The 20,608-nt window shown below is 39.5% G+C and overlaps 1 protein-coding gene and 1 long non-coding RNA gene across 3 annotated transcripts in view; one reads left to right on the top strand and one right to left on the bottom strand.

The window, feature by feature from the left end:
- Positions 1–20,608, bottom strand: part of TENM3 (teneurin transmembrane protein 3) — a 997,728-nt gene that overhangs the window by 943,648 nt on the left and 33,472 nt on the right. The gene's annotated exons all lie outside the window — the stretch shown is intronic.
- On the top strand, positions 537–9,943 carry LOC133239846 (uncharacterized). 2 transcript variants are annotated; one of them, XR_009734003.1, is made up of 4 exons: positions 537–1,100; positions 4,125–4,398; positions 7,212–7,247; positions 9,595–9,943. It is a non-coding gene; the product is annotated as an uncharacterized LOC133239846 (long non-coding RNA). The 2 variants fall into 2 exon arrangements; XR_009734002.1 differs by having other exon boundaries at positions 4,125–4,382; positions 9,595–9,941.

Raw genomic sequence — 20,608 nt, 5'->3', positions numbered from 1 at the left:
TAGTGAGTATCATATGTCGCTGGACTTTTAGGTTGTCTCCATGTCCTGGCTATTGTAAAGAGTGCTGTGATGAATTGAGTCATTTGAAGATATGTGGATGGACCTAGAGTCTGTCATACAGAGTGAAGTAAGTCAGAAAGAGAAAAACAAATACCGTTTATTAATGCAAATATGTGAAATCTAAAAAAATGGTCCAGATGAACCTATTTCCAGGGTAGGAATAGAGACTCATTTGTAGAAAACAGACCTGTGGACAAAAGCAGGGGAGAGGAAGGTGAAACAAATCAGGAGACTGGGATGAACATACGTAAACTCTCAAGTGTAAATTAGATAGCTAGTGGGACCTGCTCTAAAGCACAGGAATCTCAGCTTGAGGTTCTGTGGTGACTAAATGAGTGGGATGGAGGTGGGAGGCTCAAGAGGGAGGGGATATATGTGTACATACAGCTGATTCACACTGTTGTACAGCAGAAATGAATACAACATCGTGAAGCAATTATACACCAGTAAAAACTAAAAATAAAAATGCATATCCTTATCCATATATATTTTACTGAAGGGCTGAATCAGTCAGGTCAATTCCGAGTCTAACACACTGAGATAGAAATCACAAACAATGGGAGGAAAGGAGAGGAAGGACAGGTGGGCTGGCGTGGATGAGAGGGCCGGAGACATTGGCCTTCAGAGCAGGGTCTGGAGTCTGGACGCCTCTGTTCCCCTGGGGCGTCCTTGTCTCCCCAGGTGCTCAGCCCTTCCGTCTTTCCTGCAGTTCAGCACTGTGAAAGGAATGTTTACTGTGGAGAGCATGGGGTCACCTCCACAGCCAGCAAGCTCCATAGAATTCTTTTAGGATTAGGAGGAAGGGAGTAACAAAAAAAGAAAAAAAAGATAAAAATGGAATCTTACAAAGAACAGGGGAGGGGACGGAATTTGAGATCATAAAAGCCTGTTGGCCTGGGTGCTCTGTGGGTCCTGGGAGGGCGGGGCTCACGCAGGCAGACAGCTGCGAGGGGGCAGTGCTCCAGCGGTGCTCAGGATGGATCAGTGCCCCCATGGGACTCCTCCTTCCAACATCTCCCTAAAATAAACCAACTTCCCAAGTACGACAGCATAACTTCCAAAATGACTCAGCAAGAATACAAAGGGTGGTATTTGTATTGTATTATATCCATTCTTGCCCTTATATGATGTGAAAGGGTCTTAAGATTTAAAAGTGATTCCTCTCTCTAGCTAAGACTCAGTGGAAAGGTTCTGCAACAATGAAGGATAAACACGGCAAGTCCCCTACACGCAAGCCTTTAAGTTGCAAATTTTCAAAGATGCAAACAACTTCAGGTGTGAGTGAAACTGCAGCTCCTCTGTCTACTATTGCTGACGATCCTTCAGCTCTACCATCTCCTACCACCTCTGTCTCCTCCGGTCAATAACTCTTCTTGCTTGTTCACTTGATGCCAGCCCCAGTATGCCAGCTGTTGTATTGTAGTACTATACTTTTCAGGGTACTGCACTGTAAGATTAAAAATGTCTTTTTTGTTGTTGCTGTATTTTTCATGTCCCAGGTGGCTCAGATGGTAAAAAAAAATTTGCCTCTCAGTGCAGGATAGATACACAGGTTTGATCCCTGGGTCAGGAAGTTTCTCTGGAGAAGGAAATGCCAACCCGCTCCAGCATTCTTGCTTAGAAGACTCCATGGATCTTGGAGGGCTACACAGTCCATGAGGTTGCAAAGAGTTGGGCATGACTTAATGACTAAACAATAATTAATTGTCTGAAAAGTATTATAAAGCTTTATAATACTTTACTATATAGTTAGTTATTAGCCTAGGCTAACTTTGTTGAACTTATGAACAAATTGGATCTACACACACTCTCTCGGACAGAACTTGTTTGTATGTATGGGACTTACTGCACCTGCATCACAGCTGTGGTTGTCAACTTACACCCAACATCACTGGTCTAGAAAGATCCCAAACTGCTCATAGTCTTGTTTTCAAATGTGTTCCCACTGTGCATCCAGATTATATCCTTTTGGGACCTGTTTCTTGCCCCTCCTGGGCAAGTATAAGAATTAGGCAATCCTGTTGATTTACTGCTACTCATGTCACCGCACACTTCTAATGTGTGAGTCCATTTCCTTCCTCCTAGCTCATTACGATAGCCATCTGCACTGTTCCCTCTGCCCAGAAGTTCCTCAGGCTCATCTCCACTTGTCAAAGTTCTATATAAGCTCTGAGGACCTCCTCAAATATCATCTTATCCATTATTCCTGCTGAACTCCCAGTGGAAAGTAACCAGGCTTCCTCTGACCTCTCCACATCTTCCTTTGTGTCTTTCCTGCAGTGTTTCTTTCTTTCTACCTTGCACTGTGGTATGTGTGAAAGTGTCCTCTAGTGAGGAGAAGACACTTGTCTATTTCAGGTGTTGTATCTCCTTTGCTTGAGTCCTGGACCTTGTGACTGTCTAATCCAGTTTTGATGTATTCAGAAAGGTATAAATTTCTATGAGGCATAATTATAGAAATGATTGACTATAAGGAGCATATGTGACAATAAGAACTTGGAAGTAACTCCTGTTTTTAATAGTAACACACTCCTACTTCTTGATTCTTTCTCTGTTGTTGGCATCTGCATCTCTCTATCACCCATGATGACAGTAAACCATTTCTGACGTCTCTGTCTCTTTCATAGACTATATCCAGTCAAATGTGAAATATTCCCAATTGCACTTTACTCCCTTTTCTCCCTACATTTAGACTTCTATGGTCTCTCATCTTAGTATGACAATGGCCTCCTGCTGGGTCTTCCAGCTTCTATGTTTTCTTCTTTGAATCCACCCTCTGCACAGGTACCAAAGTGATCTATCTGAAACAGACACTTAACCCGTGTCATATCCAGGTTATGTTTTTCTGTGATTTCTTATCATCTAAAGTTATCTTTTACATGACATTTAATACCTCTTCAACAGGCATCTTATCTGTCCCTCCAGGTTCACTTCCAATTTCTATTCTTTTTCTGTGTGCTATGCTGTTTTGTACCTTGACACATTCTCAAATGCTCCTCTCTGTTTTGAATACCTGAAACAATACATGGCCTACTTGTGGGTAACTTCTATTCACTCCTTAAGATTCTTCTTTTCTATAAAGCTATTCCTGCATATTTTCTCTTCTCTACCCTTCCAGATTCTAAATTCTCATAAGGTCCCCCAGCAGGACCTCCCTGTACATGTCTTCATTTAGCCCATTTGTTGTAACCACCTGCCTAGAAGTCTGTCTCTGGGTTCTTTAAGGATACACTCATGCCTTTAAGACTTTGTGCAGTGCCTATTACATGATAAGTGCTCAGTAAAGCTTTGCTGCATGATTGTTAATACAACAGTAGATGAATATAAGCTGTCTAAAAGGAAGAAGGAAATAACAACCCACTCCAGCCTGGAAAATCCCATGGACAGAGGAACCTGGTAGGCTACCATCCATGGGGTCACAAATAGTTGGTCCATGACTTAGCAACTTAAACAAACAAAACACAGTGGTGATAAAACCTGATTTTCACTGCTGGGAGCCAGCAATAGTGAATAAGCCTAATCTACTTACTCTGGGTCATATCAGCCTCCTTGAGGTTGTTTGAGTTTAAAGTATGTATGGAGCAGCAGGTGGACAGGGAGAGTGAAGACGGAAAAGGTAGATGGGGAATAGGTTGTGGTCACCAAAGAAGTTAAACAGGAAATGACATGGTAGGTTGGCATTAAATTCAGATTGTTCTGGTGCCAATTTGGAAGATGAATCTAAAGGGGAAAGAGAACTTCCCTGGTGGTACACTGGTTATGACTCTGTCCTTCCACTGCAGGGGGCAGGGGTTCAATCCCTGGTTGGAGAACTAAGATATTGAAAGCTGCACAGTCAAATAAATAAAATAAATAAATAAAGGGGAAAGGCTAGGCACATAAAGACCTGCTGGGAAATGGAAGCAGCATCAAGCAGTGATGAATGCCTTGATCAGAGTAGTGATGGTCAGGACAGGTTTGAGACATATTTAGGAGTAAACGTGACAGGAATTGATGATTGGAAAAATGTCATATTTACTTAGTTGTCTATCTCTTTGTTTATTATTTGTCTTCTGACTTATCAGTTGATGTGACACTGGTTTTCAACATCGACATGACCAAGATGCATCAACAACTCCGGGATGACTCAATAACTCAGCCACTTGCATCAGATGCCACCCTCCCACCCCAATCCCCCTGAGAGTCTGGATCCAACACATCACACATATTCTCACTTGGGTCGAAGTGAACAATGAAGGATAAGAAACCAACAGAGAGAATGCAAGTAATGATTCTCTGCCTACAGAAACTACCAGAGTAACCAATTATACAAGGACTTACAGGTTACTGTTTGTTTAGGTATTAACTTTAGAACAATTTGCCAACCCCAATTCTTTTGCAAACTGGTGATTGAGTTTCTTCTGTGAATCCCTGTGTGATGTACTTGAGATTGGGGGTAGGGATAAGAATCACAGCCTGTGAAGAGTTGTTCTGAAAAACCTTGAATTGCCACTTGCAAATCATTGAACATGATTTTAGGTTTCAGTTCCTAAGTGGAACTTTCTTGTATCAACTAAGCTTTCTTTATTTTTCCACTATGCTAAATAGAACTAGAACATTCTTCAAAATAACACACGAATAAGGAAAGAAAGTCCCACTTTGGCATTTATTTGGAGGACAGCTAAACACATTGATTCACAATGTGTCATATACAGAGGCAAGGGGGTGTGGGATGCTAAAGATGTCGCTAAGTTTATTTCTGATGCTGTTTTTGCACTTCCATGAAAATAACATCAAACATTTTGGATGTTGCCAGGTGCTATTAGTGTGGAAATACTAAAACAATAGGAGGTATATAAAGTAATAAAAAAGGACTATGGGACCAGTCCTAATCATAATCTAAATAATGGGAAATACAATAAAACAAATGAATTGAAAACGTGGAAGATACTCAACAGCATTTCAATTGAAAGAGGCAAGTATTACATTTTCTGAAATGATGTGCACTTTTTCTGATTCAGATCCTAATGCAAGCACAGCATTTTCTTCTTTGTATGTATGGGAAAGCCAGCCCTTTTGAGAGTTAGAATAGCTTTCAAGACTCCTGATTTAAATTTCAAACTCTTGATCATAGCTGGGGAGCAAAGGTTTTTATATTGGAATTGGAAATTGAGTTCTTTAGCTCTATACCAAGTGATAATATTAAGCATTTTGTTGTATCCACCATGCAGGCCAAGTTCCCCACTGTGCCTTCAAAGCCACAGTGAATGAACCATATTTGGATTTGCTTATCAGGAAGAGACATTTAGAAAGACAATGCAGTTGTCCTGCAAGGCTGAGATTCCTGATGCTTTTAGATAGGCCTGTGGAGAGCTGCAAAATGGGGCCTAAAATCAGGCTGACATGGTTGCTTAACAAGCTTCAGCGTGCTCTGTGGGCTCAGCGAGTTTGTGGTGTCCCCCACAGGGCTGCTGATGGCAGCCATCATAATTAGGACACATGAATCAAAAACACCAGGTGAAGATTTTGCCTCAGAAGAAAGAAAAGGCAGATGGAGGGAATTACCATGCCCTTTGACTGTTAAGCTCTTTCATGCAGCTGGATGGCTGGCCAGCCCTGGCTATGAATGGGTCTGTAGGGCAATTGACAGAAGTCTAGCCCTTCCTACAGTCAAGCTTCAAAAAATCTCTCTTGTCCTTTTGCCATAAAACCTCCATCTTTCTCTCAATATTTGGTAAAACAGGTAACAGTGTTGTCTTACTTCTTTTTTTTTTTTTTTTAAGTGGGGAAAAGGAACTCGGTGATCTTTTCAACAGGAAGAAAACCTCCATAACCTTAAGGGACATGACCTTGAAAGAGATTTGCTGAACTTTAATATGACTGGATTTTTTCTAACCTTGATGGGCTCTTGATTTCAAAATCTGCCTAACAAAAGCTCTGCCAGGAAAGCTGTTATTATAAAGATGCTTCTCAATAGAGAGAAGTGGGTTAATTGCAAGCTCTCCAGTCAAATAAAGGAGGGTTTTGAAAACAAGTGCAAAATTAACAAAATGTAGCACATTGCTCTTATGGAAAAAAATGATGAGGGAAACATTTGAAATGGCAAAATGTCTCACATAAATAGATGTTACAAAACTTGTTGGAAGAGACTGTAAGAGATTTCAGATTACTCATAAACAATTGCCCATATAACCTTGATATGAATACAGAAATCCATTAGCGATCAAATTTTCTAACATAATTGTACACTAAAAAAAATATGTATTTTCCCCCTATCAATTTATGTTGACAGGATCCAGTTTAATAACACAATCTAGCCTTATTTATGTTTTTATCTTCTTTTTCACTGTATTGCTTCTGAGATTTAGTAAACATAATTTACAATGAAGAGCTGAACACTAAACTGTGAATTTGTTGGAAGGATTTCATTTTGGCATTACATGTCTTCAGTGAAAATTTAAGTTCCATTTGGGGTCCAAAATAAAAGCCCTAAAATACACAAGAATTTTTGTTTCTCTTTTTATAAGCAGTGGCAATATTTTTCTTCTAACAAAAGATCAATCTTAAGGGCAGTCCCCTGACCTTCAGAATTTTAAGAGAAAACTCATATTATAGTGTTGTATCTACGACTTATGTGATTAACATCATTTAATGTAAAATTGTGTGAATGATTTCAGATTATTTTGAAAGCATGATTTTACCTGTGAATGTGTTTAATATTTGTAAATCACAACTCAGTAGGCAACACTGCCCAGAAACATGGTTATCATGTAGACTAATAAAGACCTTTACTAGATCCATCTACGAAATTACAGAGAAAATTGCATTTCTGTTCACATGCCCTAAGACTGGCAGTCCCTGAAGGACACATGCTTTAATTTGGCCTATTAAGTAAATGAATATTCTTGAGAATCCACAGAGTCAAGCAAAAACACAATGCTGCCCATTGCCCACTTTTATTTTAGTACTAGTTCGGATTAGACATTTCTCTGTCTGATTTGAGCTTCATTTGGAAGCAATTAACTATTTTGTATTAGATATAATAAGGGTCTCTAGTGCATGGACCACATTTGCCTGCATCAGTTGTTTAAGGCTTAATTGAGTAAAATTGCATTCACACTCAACATAGCTTCAAAAGATAACTAATTCCTTACTTCTCTCCTTTCTTAAAGTGCACTGGGCAGGACAAAGAGTGTTGGGGGTAAAAGGTAGGCCAAAGTTCTTAATTACTCTTATTTTTATTTTACTTTCCTGATGTTTATATTTGACCACCAAAATAGCCAAAAGTCATGTAAGTAAAATACTCAACACATTGTTTAAAATACCAGCTCAGATGCCCGAATTTATCTTCATGTTTTTAAATTTTTTTTAAAAAAAATCATGTTTCTAACTTACTGTTTGTAATTCAATTTTTGTTATTATGGACACATTTTTTTTTCCACTTGCAGTTTATCTAATGCCCAAGATTTAAAATCTGGTCATTTTAGGTTGACTCTCCTCCTGGGCAAACTGACTTACTCCCTAATCAGGAGTTCCAGGTATTCTGTATGTGCCCCTCTTAAAGCAGTTATCATGTGGCTATGCAAGCATCTTTTACATAATTGTGCCCACAATTAGTCTTTTAGTTGCTGGAGGACAGGAACTTGTTTTTATTTTTCTTTTTAGTCACTTATTTTATGGAGCTATAACTGACATATAATATTGTGTAAATATAAGGTGTCCAACAGTAAGCAAGTCAGCGGCTGCAACTGGTGCACTTGAGCGTGGGCTGCTGCGAAGATACCAAGGGAACATTTCATGCAAAGATGGGCTCGATAGGTATGGACCTAACAGAAGCAGAAGATATTAAGAAGAGGTGGCAAGAATACACAGAAGAACTGTACGAAAAAGATCTTCACGACCCAGATAATCACGATGATGTGATCACTGACCTACAGCCAGACATCCTAGAATGTGAAGTCAAGTGGGACTTAGAAAGCATCACTACGAACAAAGCTAGTGGAGGTGATGGAATTCCAGTTGAGCTATTTCAAATCCTGAAAGATGATGCTGTGAAAGTGCTGCAGTCAATATGGCAGCAAATTTGGAAAACTCAGCAGTGGCCACAGGACTGGAAAAGGTCAGTTTTCATTCCAATCCCAAAGAAAGGCAATGACAAAGAACGCTCAAACTACTGCACAATTGCACTCATCTCACACGCTAGTAAAGTAATGCTCAAAATTCTCCAAGCCAGGCTTCAGCAATACGTGAACCGTGAACTTCCTGATGTTCAAGCTGGTTTTAGAAAAGGCAGAGGAACCAGAGATCAAATTGCGAACCTCTGCTGGATCATGGAAAAAGCAAGAGAGTTCCAGAAAAACATCTATTTCTGCTTTATTGACTATGCCAAAGCCTTTGACTATGTGGATCACAGTAAACTGTGGAAAATTCTGAAAGAGACAGGAATACCAGACCACCTGACCTGCCTCTTGAGAAATCTGTATGCAGGTCAGGAAGCAACAGTTAGAACTGGACATGGAACAACAGACTGCTTCCAAATAGGAAAAGGAGTATATCAAGGCTGTACATTGTCACCCTGCTTATTTAACTTATATGCAGAATACATCATGAGAAACGCTGGACTGGAAGAAACACAAACTGGAATCAAGATTGCCGGGAGAAATATCAATAACCTCAGATATGCAGATGACACCACCCTTATGGCAGAAAGTGAAGAGGAACTCAAAAGCCTCTTGATGAAAGTGAAAGTGGAGAGTGAAAAAGTTGGCTTAAAGCTCAACATTCAGAAAATGAAGATCATGGCATCTGGTCCCATCACTTCATGGGAAATAGATGGGAAAACAGTGGAAACAGTGTCAGACTTTATTTTTCTGGGCTCCAAAATCACTGCAGATGGTGACTACAGCCATGAAATTAAAAGATGCTTACTCCTTGGAAGGAAAGTTATGACCAACCTAGATAGCATATTCAAAAGCAGAGACATTATTTTGTCAACAAAGGTTCGTCTAGTCAAGGCTATGGTTTCCTGTGGTCATATATGGATGTGAGAGTTGGACTGTGAAGAAGGCTGAGCGCCAAAGAATTGATGCTTTTGAACTGTGGTGTTGGAGAAGACTCTTGAGAGTCCCTTGGACTGCAAGGAGATCCAACCAGTCCATTCTGAAGGAGATCAGCCCTGGGATTTCTTTGGAAGGAATGATGCTAAAGCTGAAACTCCAGTACTTTGGCCACTTCATGCAAAGAGTTGACTCATTGGAGAAGACTCTGATGCTGGGAGGGATCGGGGACAGGAGAAGGGGACGAAAGAGGATGAGATGGCTGGATGGCATCACTGACTTGATGGACGTGAGTCTGAGTGAACTCCAGGAGTTGGTGATGGACAGGGAGGCCTGGCGTGCTGCAATTCATGGGGTTGCAAAGAGTTGGACATGACTGAGCAACTGAACTGAACTGAACTGAAGGTGTCCAACATAATGATTTAATACATTTATGTATTAAAACATGATTAACATTTGCTAACACTTCTATCACAAAGGAGTCTGATTTTATTCATAGGTGAACCTCAGGACTGACTAAAGAATCTGATACAAGGAAACAGGAAAAGGTAACTTGCCTCTAAATATCACTAGAAACTTCCATTGAGGAAGTTTCCATTCTTAATGAGGGCTGAAGATGGCTTCCTTTTTCACAACCCCTGAGCATAGATTAAGAAGGGTACAGTCTAGTCTAGGAGCCTGTCTAGATTCTGGAAGCCTCTGAATGTTTAATTGTCTTTGCCTAAAAATGTTAAGAATGAATTAGGAAATGAGAATAGTCTCCTGAACATATTCTGAAATGTCTGTGATGAGATGATGAGATTACTTTCATTGTCTTTGCTTCACTGTTAAAAGAGACTTCTTGTTTGTTCCTCCTCCTAAGCTGTGGATTTTCCCTTTGTATTTTCTTACTCATCCTTGAAGACAGGAGTCGTACTTTGTAACTTCCACTGTCTTGACTCCAACCATGGAAGAAACTAATAAATAACAGTAATTGATAAAACATATGGTACAATTAATTATTGTAAGAATTTGCTTCTAAAAATCACCTTATTAAAGATACAATCTTGACAGACTTCCTTGGTGGTCCAGTGGTTATGACTTTGCCTCCCAGTGCCAGGGGTACAGGTTCGATCCCTAGTCAGGGAGCTAAAATCCCACATGTCTTGTGGACAAAAAACCAAGACATAAAACAGAAGCAATGCTGCAACCAACTCAATAAAGTCTTAAAAAAACAGTCCATGTTAAAAAAAAAAAATCTTAAAAGAAAAAAAAATGCAATCTTGAAAACATTCTTAGGAAAAACTTTCCATTTAATGCTTAGCAAGTCAGACTGTTTTCTGAGTGGAGAAGAGTGAGTCATATTATAGATCACACTGGCCACATTCTGGCAGTGTTCAGGCCTTGCCTAAACACTGACATTAACAACAACTGGAATTTGCCAGACGTGGAGCTAGTAGCTTTCATTTTGCTCTGTGGCAAGCCGATAGTGTGTGTGCTCGGTTGTGTCTGACTCTTTGCGACCCCATGGACTGTAGCTCGCCAGACTCCTCTGTCCATGGGATATTTCAGGGAGGAATCCTGAAGTGAGTTGCCATTTCCTCTTCCAAGGATCGAACTGTATCTCCTGTGTTGCAGGTGGATTGGTTACTGCTGAGCCACCAGAGAAACCCAGCAAGCAGATAGGATATGGTCAAGATGAAAGGCTCAGAAACATGTTCTACATGGTATGAAGAGATAGTGATGTAGCCAGAAGGCATACTTTTGGGTCTTGGCTCTTCCTCTTCCTCAGTGTGTTTCCTTGGGGAAATTTCCTATTCATAAAATTGGTATATTACATAAGGAGACAGTTAAAGTGCTTGAACTGGTCCTTGGCATCTAGCAAGTGCTTCTTAAATGGTTGCTTTAATGATAATGAAGAAAACAAAAGATCTACCATTCAATAAGAATGTATCTGCCAATACTATGCTAACTACTTAACATATTAATAAAAATAACTGCCCAGATCAGAGGAGACTAAGGCGACAGTGAAGATTCAGATTCAGATCTATACAAACCCCTCATCAGGTCTTTCTTTAAAGATGTGCAAGAGCTCCCCATGTGGTAAAGATAATTTTTATTTGTCATATGTTCCTTAATACCTAGGAAGTTCTTCTTGGTCAATGGGCAGCTGAAAGCAGGTTTATCTGTATGCACTATTGTGTTAGTTTATGGTTCTCACAAAGCACAGTGGCTATTGGTATCACATGGCTGTGCAAAGCAGGCAATTCTGTAGATAACTGCTTAAAGTCTATTCAGTTCAGTTGCTCAGTCATGTCTGACTCTTTGCGACCCCATGGACTGCAGCATGCCAGGCCTCCCTGTCCATCACCAACTCCTGGAGTTTACCCAAACCCATGTCCATTGAGTCAGTGATGCCATCCAACCATCTCATCCTCTGTCGTCCCCTTTTCCTCTTGCCTTCAATCTTTCCCAACATCAGGGTCTTTTCAAATGAGTCAGTTCTTCACATCAAAGTATTGGAATTTCAGCTTCAACATCATTCCAATGAACACCCAGGACTGATTTCTTTTAGGATGGACTGGTTGTGTCTTGCAGTCCAAGGGACTCTCAAGAGTCTTCTCCAACACCACAGTTCAAAAAGCATCAATTCTTCGGCACTCAGCTTTCTCTATAGTCCAACTCTCACATCCATACATGACTACTGGAAAAACTATAGCCTTCACTAGACGAACCTTTGTTGGCAAAGTAATGTAGGTATCAATCAACATTAATAATTATTACCAGATTTTTTTTCTTTCAGAACGGAGATTTCTCTGAGAATTCAATGAGTGTATGAGTTTTACTCTCATGCATCTCATGATTTGTTCTAAGTATAGAATCATAAAAATGATGTAATAATATCAGATCGAGTTTTTCTTTTTCCTTTTCTTCCTTTTTAATGACCATTTCTTAAGGTTTGACTTAAGCATGGACTCACAAAGGGGATATAATGATCTCAGATATAGTATTTTTCCTGATACTGAGGAGGGTTTCATAACCCTCATGGCATCAGTTTATATTCCTGCATTGTTCTATTTCTATATGGTGACTCTTAAGTCAAGCTTGTTAATGCAAATTGCTCTCCCACCCCCACATTAAGAGATTGTGAGACTTATTCCACTTGCCTCAAAAACAGAACATGTGTGTGTGCATGTTACACATGCACATATTTGTACATATTCATTATGATAATATATGTAAATTGAAGACCGTATTTGAGCCAAGCTGCGTAGGTATGCCACATTGGCTTACCTCTTTCTGGTTCCTGAACAAAGCCCAGGGAACATCAGGAGACTTGAAAATAGCTGTGACATGTGGGGATCTCGACAACGGCCACTGTCATAGGATTGCCATACCATGCTTTCTGGTTTCATTAACTGAGTTTTTAAAAATGTCTCCTTTAGCTTCAGATATACTAATTTATATATTATCATCCACCCATAGATCTGTTTATTGTTGTTTACCTGCCTATTCACATACCATTCTAAATACTATCTCACTTTGTATGTATCTCCTAATTCAATATTCAGCTCAGAGCTCCTCTACTCTTAGGCATTTTCTGACTAATTCCTTTTAACTTTTGTCACTCAGCACTTGGGCACATCCTCTGTGCATTTCCATACTCATTTTATGCTTAATCATGAAGTGTTATGAATACATTTATTTGTGCTTTCATTAAGTTATTCCAGGAGTACATGTTGTTACTTCACATTTTAAGTTTCTAAAGGCCAGATGATGTCTTTCACGTCTATCATAAAACAATTTATTTCCTGCACCTTCGATCCCATTATGATACTCCTTGCATACTCAGCAGTAAGTGCTAGTTGAATCAACTTAAAAATGGCTAAGGGGCAATGAAATAGCACATATATGTTTTCTAATCATGGTTTATCACATTGGGATGGTTGTCTCTTGGCCTGATGATAAAATCCCACATGAGAAATCAGCAGAACTATTACCCAGAATTTAAAAAAAGAAAGGAAAAATCCTTCTCATAAAAAAATTATTTTGAGAGACTGAAAAATTCAAAAACAACGAATTTGATGCCTTGGAATTCACAGGAGGAAACACTGGGAAGGGACAGAACATAAATAATTGGAAAGCTTTCCAACTCATTTGACAAGCCTAGAATAACTGTAAAACAAAAACATGACAGAGAGAAAAATAAACCTAAAAACATTCACCAATGTCATTTGTGAATGTTAAATTGAGAAACTATAAACAAAATATTAGCAAATTGAATCTAACAATATAAGGAAGAAAAGGTAAAGGTAGAATAAGTCTTATTGTGAGAACACAGAAAAATGTGAATTAAGGTATTTGTTTAATATAACTTATTGAGGAGTTAATAAGAATGAAGTTTTGCCATTGGCAAGAACATGGAGGACTTGGAGGGTAATATGCTAAGTCAGAGAAAGACAAAAGCTGTATGATATCACTTACATGCAGAATCTAAAACATACAACAAATCAGTGCATATAACAAAAAAGAAGCAGACTCACAGATATAAAGGAGAAAGTCGTGGTTACCAGTGGATCTGCTTGGCTTCAGGGCTGACTATTCCTCAAGTACCCCACCTCTCCCTCAACCAGGAAGGACAGAAGCCCTATAGAAATCTGTTTTACCGTCACACTTGCAGTTGTTCCTCCTCCCTGATTGAACCCTGTCTCATGCACCTAGTAAAAACATCCACCAACCTAAGGGTGGGAAGCCTGTGAAGATCTCTTGAATGAAAACAGAAAAGGCTACAGAAACAGAGGTAATTTTATTCAGAGAATCGGATGTTGCTTACATGAACTGGCTTTCTTTTTACATTTCTTTTTGAAAGGAGAAGAGTGAGCTAAACCTCAAGATCCAACTCAGAGCAAAGATTCTGAGGATGCTTTCTTGCCTTTTGCCAAGGATGTCTGAGCAGAGGATGAAAAGACTTATTTCTGGATCAAATTCTGACTTTCAAGTCAAAACTGACTAATGAAGTGGAAGCAATGAAAGTCTGACCAGCCCATCATAAAGCCCCTGAGTCATGCCAAAGGAAACAGGGCAGGATCAGATACGGAGCCTAAATGGCAGGAACACATTTTTAATCAGGTAAAAGGTCGATAAGCTTTTTTGTTCTGGTTTGAAAGGGAAGACAGATCAAAGAAGAGGAAACTTTCCAAAAACGGAGTTCTTGTAATAAAATCACCAATACTATACATTTCTTACCAAAAAACTACTAATGCAAATATATGTGTCTATATATTAGTGAATATTGACTTTAAGAATAAGAAAAATGCATTAGGTAGGTGATATGATTTTCAAAGAAAGCACTAAATTTGAGGTCATTCTTTCTTTTTTTTCCCCTGCCTTTGAAGTATCATGGAATTTTTAGAAGATTTTTACTTATTTTCAAGGAAACTCAGAGTCTACATCTATGAATAAGAATATGTCTGTGTAGTTGAAATTTTATCAACATTGGGTTATGTAATTTATGTGAAAACACTTTAAAATTGTGTGGTAAGCTCTATAAACAGGTACTATTAAAGCAGGTACTATGCTAAACAGGGGATATGAGTTATAACAAGAGATATTTTTGTGGTTTTTTATCCGTTTCTATGAAAAAAGTGAAATGCAGTTCCCAAAATAGTACCTGATATAAAAATTTAATATATATTATTGAGCAAATTTTTTCTCTTTTGGTTTGGCTCCTGTGCAGAAAAGCATTGCTTTAGAGTGAACGTAGTTCTAGCTTAAGTGAAGATAAAGTAAAAGGAAGTTTAACTGTGTTATATGAAGAGCAAAGTCTTCTGTCCCAAACTGTGTTTTAGGGTATAAAGATAAATTGCCATAAAAAAATGAAATTCTGCCATTTGCAACAATGTAGATGGAACTAGAGAGTATTATGCTTAGTGAAATAAGTCAGAGAAACACAAACACTCTGTTATCACTTATATGGGGAATCTAAAAAAAAATAAAACAAATGAGTGTACACAGCAATAGAAACAGACTCACAGATACAGAGAGCAAGCTAGTGGTTACCAGTGGGGAGGGGAGAAAGGTGATGGGCAAGAAACAAGGACATATTGTACAGCACAGGGAAATATAGTCATTATCTTACAATAACTTTAAATGGAGTGTAAGTTATAAAATTATTGAAACACTATGGTGTACACCTGAAACTAAAGTGATATGGTGAATCAACTCTGCTGCTAAGTCACTTCAGTCATGTCCGACTCTGTGCGACCCCATAGACAGCAGCCCATCAGGCTCTGCCATCCCTGGGATTCTCCAGGCAAGAACACTGGAATGGGTTGCCATTTCCTTCTCCATTGCGTGAAAGTGAAAAGTGAAAGTGAAGTCGCTCAGTTGCCTCCGACTGGTAGCAACCCCATGGACTGAAGCCTACCAAGCTCCTCCATCCATGGGATTTTCTAGGCAAGAGTACTGGAGTGGCTTGCCATTTACTTCAATAATAAATGCCTAACTAGGGAAAGTCATCCTGAGAATCTCTGAGGAACCATGGGGGATAAGACAGATGCTGGATGAGGTAGAATGGAGCAACTGTTATGATTTTCAACAATGAAAAGAAGGATGGGCTTCCTGAGTGGCTCAGTGGTAAAGCATCCACCTGCCAATGCAGGAGACATGGGTTTGAACCCTGGTCCAGGAAGATCCCATGTGCCATAGGCAGGCAATTAAGCCCATATGCCACAATTACTGAGCCTGTGCTCTAAAGCCCCAGAGCCGCAACTACTAAAGTCCACATGATCAAGGGCCTGTATTTTGCAACAAGAGAAGCCACCATCGCAATGAGAAGCCCATGCATAACAAAGAGCATTCCCCTATTGCTGCAGCTAGAGAAAGCCTGCACGGGAAACGAAGACCAAGCACACCCAAAAATAAACAAATAAATTTATTTTTTTTAAATGGGAAGGAGGAGGATATCATAATTTACAGATATCATTTTGACATGTATTCAACACTTTCTATATGGTGTTATTAAAGTGTATTCAGTGATTTCTAAAGAATGAAAGCAATTGATAATAGGAATCAGCATAGGTTCACTAACATAATCACGGAGATACCAAGGGCAGAAACTTGTCAATTAAAAAAAAAAATCAAGGTATCTGGCAAAGCCTAGAAATATTATCTTGGTGACTATATGGATGAAATGAAGATTGGGCAAAAATATGGTGAAGGTGAACTTGAAATTGTGCAAATGACCAAACTCCAAACCAGGGTTTAGTGATGGTTCAGTATCCATGTATGGGGAGGAATGCACAGCCAGTTGATGGCTTTTGTCTTCAGCCCTTCCTGTTTGATGGTTTATCAAGAACTTAGTTCGCATGCTTATTCAATTTCCTTCAACCACAGAAATGGCTATCCATAGGAAGCAGGAGAAAATTATTCCTGAAAAGAATTTAAAGAGTTTTGTGGAGGAAAAACCAGAGGTTTAAGTAAACAGTACAGTTAACATCATCACGGTGATGTGCCTGCCACAGATGCTCCTGCGACCTTCACTGTTCTGATTGAAGCTCAGTGTCAAGAGTGAGGCAAGTCATGGTCCTACATGGTGAAGCTAATGCTCCTCCCACAGTTGACAGGACTTAAGTCTAGAGGAGGGAGGAACATATGGGGATTATGACCTCAGCTGAAGGACTTGTGGATTTTCAGCACATAGTAGGTGCCTATAAGGGCTTCCCAGGTGGCTCAGTGGGTAAAGAATCCACCTGCAATGCAGGAGATGAAGCAGATGTGGGTTCGATTCCCAGGTCAGGAAATCCCCTGGAGGAGTAAATGATAATCGACTCCTGTATTCTTGCCTGGAGAATCCCATGGAAAGACGAACCTGGTAGGCTACAGTCCATAAGGTTGCAAGGAGCTGGATGCGACTGTAACAATATAGCATACATGCATGCATGCAGGTGCTTATAAACAAAGTCACAGGAAGCCTCTGAGAGTAAAATGAGCAAGTTATAGTTAAGTGGAGACAGGTTTCAATTTAACTTAGATAATTTTATTAAGAATTAGAACTGTCCTAAATTCTCATGAACCACTGAGTTTCACACCAAGGAAAGAGAGGTTCAGTGACAGTTTACTTGTTGATGATACAGCAGAGGAGATTTAAGCTGGGCTTTGGGTAGGATACACTCCAAGAGCCCCTTCATACTGAACATTTTAGTTGTCATCCAGGGTCGTGATTCTTCAAAGTACTTTGGAAAGTTAAAGATGTAGCAGTTATAATCAAGATCGAAAATGATAGCAATACAATCCACTAGTAACCATACACTAATATTAACACAAGACTTCACTTTACCAATGTATAGACATCTTTGCTTCAGGGTCACAGCTAACTATAAATCACACATTCAGTACTGGTAGGTTAGAGAAATGAGCAATTTCAAGCTAATACATCTAATCTCAACATTCTAAACTCTTGTGACCTAGAATAGGAAGTAGTTTCAATTTGTAAGGCTTCTCATACAGCATTTATATATGAGAAGGGTGGATCAGATGGCCTTTAAGGTTGATTTCAACTCTCAGTTCTATAAATTTATAAATAGGCATGTCCTAAACGATAGCTGAATTCTTTGATAACCACGGTAGCAAATACTAATAGGATTCTGGGATGGAAACCGGAGCATATTCCACAAAGCAATGACTTGTACTGTGCTGTTATTGGCTATGTCCTTAAGAGTTTCATGATTGATTCTGGACTGTACTACGTAAAGTGAAATACATAATTTTGAGGCTATCTGATGTTGAAACAGAAAAAGGAAATACTCCTTGGGCTCAGGAGTTTTTGAGGAAAGGTTGAGGAGCTGAGATTTAAGCTGAGGAAGCAAAGTCTGGGTGAGTGCTTTACACCAATAACCAGGCACTCACAGAAGATCATGTGGGTGCTGGTGAGCAGATGTTTTCTGTGTTGGATGAGAGCAGAACAAAAGAAAAGGATTTAGAGTAAAGTGGAAGCAATTTTTTTTTGGATGCCCTATGTATGTCCCTAAGTGTCTTTGAGATAATGAAATATGTTACCAGGGAATGTTGACTAATCTATTTATTGGAGGGTTTTAAGAAAAATTGCAGGGCAGCCTGTGCCAGATGTAAGTACAGTGCTAAATGACCTCATGAGATTTTCTACCGTAGTAACATAATATGGTGAAAATTCAAATACTATCTGGAATCCAAAGTAGGTTCATCTTGAAAAACAACCAAAGTTCGTGGGACACTGGCTAATGTTGCTGTCATTTCATTTGGTTTTTCAGAAATATATTCTTCAGGACATTCATTATCTAATTCTAGCATCTGAGAAATGATTTGCCGCCCTTAACGTTAGAACTGAGTATATTTTCACTGAGGTCGAAAGCCCAGCAATTACAGTGATGCGATAAAATTCCTCAGTGAATTTACACTGCATAAAGTTGCTTCTGCATGAATTTATACACTAAGAACTTTTTAAAAATCAAAGTATTATGTCATTCTCCTTGGATATTTAGGAAAGGACCTTCAGTGATATCACTTCCTTTGCTTCCTATTAGTTCATATGGTTTAAAACAAGTTTTCCTATTTTTAAAATTATTTGGCACAGTCATATCATAAATTACCTTCTTTGCATAATAGCTGTTGGCCAGTAGGCATTATGCCACTTACTTAATTAATGTGATCCTAAAAGACTTAGTGCCTATGTAAAAATGTCCACTACATTTGAATGTTAGCTTTACTTCCTTGTCTTAAAGAACACAAAGAAATTGTTTCAGAACAATGTTTTGGGCAGAACAGATGTTTTGAGCAGGAACAGGTTTTGACTAAGGCACGTGAAGCATCTTTCCAGTTTGAGAGAACAGTTAGGTAAGCAATTCTTCCTGCTGTGTACTAAAGCTTTCTGTTGCAAAATGGGGTCCTTGAGATAGGCAGCTTGGGTGGGGCCAGGACCCAGTGAAACAAAATCAACATTTAAAAAGTGTTGATTAAAAAAATCAACAATTGCTTGGTATGCATATTGAAGTTTTTTAGAAGCATCACGATGAAAGGTTCTTGGGAGCAGAAGAGAGTTGTTTCCCAAAGAAGGGCGGAGATTCAGTGTGTCTGCAGGGCATTTCTGCGGAGAAGAAGTCAGGCTCTATTTATACACCCGAGGGATTGATATCTTCCCATCACTGACATTGGTTTCTTCTGATAGTGAGTCTCAAGAAAGTGAAATCACTCAGTTGTGTAGATTCTTTGCAACCCCAAGGACTGTAGCCCGCCAGTCTCCTCCGTCCATTAGATTTTCCGGGCAAGAATACTGGAGTGGGTTGCCATTTCCTTCTCCAGGGGATCTTCCTGACCCAGGGATTGAACTTGGGTCTCCCGCATTGCAAATAGACTCTACTGTTTGAGTTACCAGGAATCTCAGCAGGCAGCCTCTACTGTACTTAGGATATACCTTGACCAAACTGTCTTCACTTCTTGGAAATCACTGGCCTCCCTCAAGAATATCATTTAAATTACATACAACATAAAATAGTATGCTTCTGCTAGCTCAGTCGTCTTCAGCCTTTTGTGACCCCATGGACTGTCACCCAGACAGAATACTGGAATGGGTTGCCATTTCCTTCTCCAAGGCATCTTTCCCAACCTTTACCACTGCACCACCTGGGAAGCCCATACTAATATTTAATGATTAAATTTCCAGTTGCATCACCTATTGCTTTTTTACTATCTTCCTCTCATCCATATACCCTTATTTCTACAAGATCATGCAACATTTTCTGCATTTCTCATCTGTGTGCTTGCTCGTGAATTTTCTCATCATGGGATTCCTTTCTTTCTCTTTGTTTCTGTAGAGATTCTTCACATCTTTAAAGTCACATGTTAAAGTGGATTGCCACCACAGAACCCTTCCTAATCAGAATTGGTTGCACCCTACCAGGCATTCCCCTGGTAGGTGTAATGTACTGTTTTCAGCCTGTGCAGTGTTTACTAGCTGAGCTGTGAAATTCCATGCTCCTGGATTGAGCCCTTACTCTTTCCCTACTGGTTCACTGATGTTGGCTAAGATTCTCAATCAGATCCTTAATTTCATCATCTATTAAATAGGAATAACAATACTATCTTCTTCATAGGATTACCATGAGGATTAAAAGAGAATGCTTTTAAACTTGTAATACAATGTTTCAGTTCAGAACAATCACTCAGTTCAGTTCAGTTCAGTTCATTCGCTCAGTCGTGTCGGACTCTTTGCAACCCCATGAATAGCAACACGCCAGGCCTCCCTGTCCATCACCAACTCCTGGAGTTCACTCAGACTCCTGTCCATCGAGTCAGTGATGCCATCCAGCCATCTCATCCTCTGTCGTCCCCTTCTCCTGTCCCCGATCCCTCCCAGCATCAGAGTCTTTTCCAATGAGTCAACTCTTTGCATGAGGTGGCCAAAGTACTGGAGTTTCAGCTTTAGCATCAGTCCTTCCAAAGAAATCCCAGGGCTGATCTCCTTCAGAATGGACTGGTTGGATCTCCTTGCAGTCCAAGGG

Source organism: Bos javanicus, chromosome 27, assembly GCF_032452875.1.
Source record: "Bos javanicus breed banteng chromosome 27, ARS-OSU_banteng_1.0, whole genome shotgun sequence".
Taxonomy (NCBI): Eukaryota; Metazoa; Chordata; class Mammalia; order Artiodactyla; family Bovidae; genus Bos; species Bos javanicus.
The sequence above is the reverse complement of the archived record's forward strand: the minus strand, read 5'-3'. Positions and strand labels throughout refer to the sequence as shown.